The sequence below is a fragment of the Lissotriton vulgaris genome, chromosome 5 (genome assembly GCF_964263255.1).
Source record: "Lissotriton vulgaris chromosome 5, aLisVul1.2, whole genome shotgun sequence".
NCBI classification, from domain to species: domain Eukaryota; kingdom Metazoa; phylum Chordata; class Amphibia; order Caudata; family Salamandridae; genus Lissotriton; species Lissotriton vulgaris.
Genome location: NC_141693.1, coordinates 1,128,943,082 through 1,128,949,250, shown reverse-complemented (window position 1 = coordinate 1,128,949,250; position 6,169 = coordinate 1,128,943,082).

The window sequence follows — 6,169 nt, the reverse complement described above, 5'->3', positions numbered from 1 at the left end:
GGAAATGAGAAAGACCTAACTGTCTTACAATCAATTTCAACCTGGAAGGACAATAGAATAGGATTATGATCAGACGTAATTTTAGGACACACTTCCATAACTACTGATACCATTGTATTATCCGATTCTCGTGCCATATCAATTCTAGAATATTGCCTGTGTGGGGCTGAATAGTACGTATAGCCAGGAATAGTTGGGTAAAGTAACCGCCATGCATCCTTTAGGCAATGTAGCCACACAGCCCACCATACCCAATGAGTCCTTTTCATCCTCAGGTGTTCAGGAGCTTTCCATGTGCCTGCTTTCCACGGTGGCGTCAATCCGCCATCTTCCTCTCCCAATGGGCAATGCTAAAATAATTCTAACATTAAAAAAATGAACGCTAGAACTGACGAGAACTACATTGTTTGCCCATGTGTTCCTTGTGACAGTGCAAAATGCTGTCATCCAATGTGGATTTAGCCAGTGGCTATTATAGACTGACCCACCTCCCCATGCTTTATGCTGCAGTGGGTGAAAACAAAATGTGAATGGCACAAAAACAAACCAATGGATGACGAGAGCGGGATGAAAGCACTTTTAGTAAATGTGTGACCATCTTGGCTAACACCAGACCTAATAATCACCATGGGAGCCATAAAAACATTTTTTTTATCTCTCAGATAATATGTGCATTATGCTAAATAGGTGTAAAAGTATGCCATAACTCCTTAATATGTAGAAAATAAAGGTTTGTTGGCTGAACATTTGTGTTTCAAATTTCTTGCACCATGTTCAGCATTTCAACATGTTCAGGTTTGAGGCATATCCATATACTACCAATGATGTCACTAGTATTGCTGAACAGCTATTCACCTGCATTAACACTGGCTTTGGGGTCGCCATATTTCCAATTCGCAAATCAGCACGTTTGTGAATGCAAAAAATGCACATGTATCAAGCCTTATTTTGTGAGTCGGTAACCTGTTACCAAATCGCAAAATAGGTTTGCGATTCGCTATCTGGAAGGGGCGTGTTTAGGGCGTTCCTTCCAAATAGCAAATCGTACTGGTATGTAAGAATGTTTTTGCGACCATGAGTGCAGTTGCAAAACGTTAGCATTTTACCACCTACTTGAAGTAGGTGGTAACCCATTCGCAAATGGGAAGAGGTCCCCAAGGAACCCTGTACCCTTTGGGAATTGCAGTGAAAATGTTTTTTTCAGAGCAGCACCGCTGTCTGCTCTTAGAAAATTAAAATAAAACTTTTCATTTTTCTTTTTTAAATGCCCCAGTGATTCCTTATGTGTCATAAATTGTGACCTACCTCATTAATATTCATGAGGTAGGTCATTTGCATTCCCCTAGGAATCACAGAAAGTGTTCAACACACATTCATACCTGCCGTTTTGCGATTCCTAATTGCGAATTGCATAGATTCGCAATTAGGGAATCGTAAAACAGTCCCTACATACATCTGGCCCTAAAAGGCACGACAATTGTCATGTAAACACTGTATGTGGCCCAGATTATTATAGAGCATCATTACAGTCAATTAAACCAAGCACAATAGGTTTTTGTACAGCTGGTATTCTGAATTCACATAGTTGAAAGGGCTTAAATATGTGATAATAATAAAAAAAGACTTGGTGAAACCAAATATTTGCATTGGAGCACACAGTTTAAGAAGGGAAGATGTGGTTTACCCCGGTTTTCTTGTTCTACTTTGTACAAATCAGCCAGGAAATGAGTATCTTTTTGTCTTTTCTCATGTTAGAGCTTTATTTTGGCGTGTTTGTTCATTTTTCTACAGTTTTATTTAGCGGGAACTCGACCCAATGCTATTAGAGTGCCTTACATGAGCGTCAGTTACATTAAACAGATTCATTCTTTATAGGCTGGTTGAGATTTGCCAAGAAACACAGAAAGTTGAGCCGACACCGAGACTCAATCCTGGTCATCCCCTCTAGCCATAACACCACATCCTGGGTAGAGGAAGGCAGGCAGGCAGAATTCACATGAAAAGCTTGGCTGTTGTTATGGGCTCAAGGTTCCAACAGGACCTTGAGCTGAGCCAGAGCCAGTCTTATGCGCTAGCTTGGCCTGAGCTTTCAGTGGCTTAACCACCTCTAGTTCTTGGTGAGTGGTAAGTGGTGTGCAGTGTAGGGTACTTTAATATGTTCATGGGAATTGGTCATAGCTAGTTCAATGCCCTCACTTTGTTCCAGGCATATCCTGATGATCTTTTCAGGGTCCACTTTATTCGTTCCACCTCGCCTTTGACTTGGGGCCATCTGGGGTGACCAACCGGTGATGGATACATAAGGATTAGAGATGTTGGTAAAATTCTGTATCTTAGAAAGGATAGTTATTTTCCATTTTGAAGGGACTTATAATCTTTTCAAGCTTCAAATATACATTTTAAAATGCCACTGAAGGTATTATCCCCATGACTGGAAATTTGGTGAACACATTTCATGATTACTAGTAGGTGCCTCAAATAAGAGTGATCCAAATGCACACTTAGTTCTTACCCGGGTCTGTTCCCGCTTCTTCAATGATGCTAGGGGCAACATTATAAAAAAGAATGGGGGGTTGTAGTTAATTCAATGTAACTACAAATTCCCCCTTCATTTTAATTTGACGGGCATTACTAGATTGTATAGTTTAAGGGCCAAGGATACACTAGAAAGCAACAGTTTTCACAATCCAAAAGAAAGCCCGTTTGGTTTGTTCATTCTCAACTCATCTTTATCCCTTTCTAAGAGCAATACAATGAGTGCATTCAGGGAACCCTTTCAAAGACTTAACACCCACCCGAGAGGAAACAAAGAAGCAGCCTTCGACAGACTGGCTGCAGGTTTGTTGTGTTGCCATGCATGTATTCTATTTGCTGGTGAGGTGTAGAGCAGCTTAAGGCTGTCGAAGAGCATGCGGTGCTGAAGTCAATTAAAAGCAGAAAAGAAAGCGAGTTGTCCTAGCCATTGGCGTTGGTAAGTGGTGCTTAATATCTGGAGAAAAACCTCCACACTCCTAGGAGGTCACAACAGAGGGTAAGAGGAAAAGGAAGGCAGCCTGGCAAGGTCCAGTGGACAGCTTGGAAGAGCTCTGGACCAAGGCTCATGGACATGGCAATAACCCTACAAGGCATTTGATTATAGCACACTTTTGTTACCCAGTACCTGTGGCCATGTTGAAAATAACCTTGAAGGCACAGCAAAATAGAGAGACGATACACATAACATCAAAAGGATTATAGTGAGTACCATAAACTGTCCAGAAAGAACTCTGGGAGCCGAACCCCAATCTTTATCTGAACCCCAATATTTGATCACCCCAAAATTTTACCTAAGAAATTGGTCTCCAGCGTCTCCAGTTGATCTAGCATTGAGAGACTGCACTCCTTATCAGGATAACCCAATTTAGCTGAGTGAAGCAGAAATAAATATAGGAAACATAAAGAATTGAGCTCTAGGCCAAAACTAGATTTTAAAATAGAAAAATATAAATGCTGTACAGAAAAAATACGGTACAAAAGGGGGTGGTGATGGACGGAGCATCTGAATCAATCAAACACTCACACCCAGTCAAAAGATCTGGGTTTAATCCATCACCGTTCTTTAGCCCACTCCGCCACCCCAGTTCAGACATGGCTATATGCAAATCAGTCTGACCTTGTGCCTCATGGGAACAGTCCAGCCCGAACTGCCAAGCCAAGTCTTCCCTGGACCGGAAACAAGCTTCCGAGGACCGGTTTCTGGCATTCCAGCCGTCTTGAGCCCGGCTTGCTTGAATCCAGTGGCAAAAAATATGCATAAAAAGCCATAAATGCTCAGAATACAGAAATTACGAAATAAATGAAAAATTTAATAAACACATAAAGTGTCTAAATCATAAAAAGTAAAGGCACAAAGAGTCCATGTCAAGTGGATATAGAAAATTAAAATCTCCAGTGACAGCAGTCCAAATGACAGCTGTAAAACCCAACAGAATCCCAAAAGCAAATAGCCTAGTGGAGCTAAGACCAACCCTGAACTAAGAAGTTGAACAGCTTAAGTCCAATAACTGTTATACACAAATAACACTTTCTAAAAATCGATTCTGCAACATCAGTATAGCATGATCATGGTTAGAGTTGCATTGGCCAATCCAAAACATTCACATATTATGAAAAGAACAGAACACTAACCTACTTACTAAGGTATCTTCACCCTCAGCAACCACCTTCTGGAGATGATCGACACAAAATGAGACTTATGGTACATTGTGTAAGCATCAGTCACAATGCAGACTTTCTAATAATGTTGTGCATCACTAGTACATTGACGCATTCACTAAGTGTTCCACTGAGACAATGGGAGAGATGCATTTGCAGCTGGACACTGACTGGGAGGAAGGAATAAGCAGGAGCAAGTTGAAGAGAACACCATAATCAACATCCATATTAGAAAGGGAAACATCTATTACATCGCAGTCATTACATCGCACTGCTTTTACAATGCAACTGTTACAACGCAACTGCCTTTACATCGCATGCCATTACAACGCATGCCATTACAACGCATGCCACTACAATGCATGCCATTACAACACATACCATTACAATGCATGCAATTACAACGTATTATAAGGTAAGTAATGGAGATTTTTTAGTTTTAGTGTGGGTTTGGGTTTTGGGGTAGATCGAAATAGTAATTTTTATCCCTAAACTAGCCAACACTTTCCCTACTGTTGCACTCACTGGAGTGGGAATGGTAATTTGTACCTCTACACTATCCAACACTTACCCTACTGTTGCACTCACTGGAGTGGGAATATTATTTTTTACCCCTACACTATCCATCACTTACCCTACTGTTGCCCTAAAAGTATTATGCGTTGTAATGGTATGCATTGTAATGGTATGTGTTGTAATGTAATGCGTTGTAATGGTAGTTTTTAAAAATGCTTTGTAATGGCATACGTTGTAAAATAATGCGATTTAATGGTAGTTGCGATGTAAAAACCGCATGTAAAAGCATGCGTTGTATTGTTTGCGTTGTAAAGTCATATATTTTATTAGAAATAATGGCATTCTGCATGACAATGTGGCATTGCTAATTATCTCAATATCTATCCTTCTAAATAACTTAGGTAATGCATTTCAATTGCAGCATTATTAGTTCATCGGTTGCAACTCTTTGCATTATATAACACACTAATTATAAGAAAGAGAAACTATTTTCAAGTGACATTTGCACATTTTCAATATTTTTAAAAATGCTACTACAGTACAACACTAATGAATAGGTGCAGGTAGCAAAAGAGAAAGCCCTAGGGCTAGATGTAGGTAAATTAGATTTACCGATTCATAAATACAAATTCGGTATTCATGAATCAGTAAATCTAATGTAGGTAATCATTCGGTATCAAATACCGAATCGGTAGGATTCGGTATTTACAGATTCGGTAAGTACCGAAGCGGTATTTGCCATTGATTCCTATGGGCCTTGAAGCCCATAGGAATCAATGGCAAATACCGATTCGGTAATTACTGAATCGGTAAAAATACCGAATTGCCAAGGGGGACAGGGTGTCACTTTGACACCCTGTAGCACCCCTGTTTCTGGCGTGTGTGCCATGTGACACACATGCATGCCCTTAGGGCATGTGTGCCACATGGCACAGGTGTACATGCACAGATGTACACAGGAATTCGTTATTTACCACCCAATAGTATTGGGTGGTAAATAACAAATTCTTAAGGGCCTGTGGCACTGTTTACTGTGCCACCTACGTCTGGATTTACAGAATCGGTAAATTTACAGATTCGGTATTTTACTGATTCGGTAAATTTACCGAATCGGTAAATTTACCGATTCTGTAAATCTCAAGCCCCCTACATGTCAAACACCAAATACCGGTCGATAACGGCCGAAATCGGCCGTTACCGACCGGTATTTGGTCTCCTACTTCTGGCCCCTAGTCTCAGTCCAGTCCATGTTGCGTTCCCTTCCTGGACAGCAGTGTCATGTCCCCAAATCTGATCAATATTGTTACCGTTTGATTTTTTTGCTTTTGTTTTTACTTGTGCGACAACTGTTCATATTGGCTGTGATAAGGACCTAAAATATCAAACAGTAATTCTTGCCTAATTAACTTTTGTTTTCCTACGGTTTCGGGTAGTATAGCCTTTCTGCTCTTATATCACA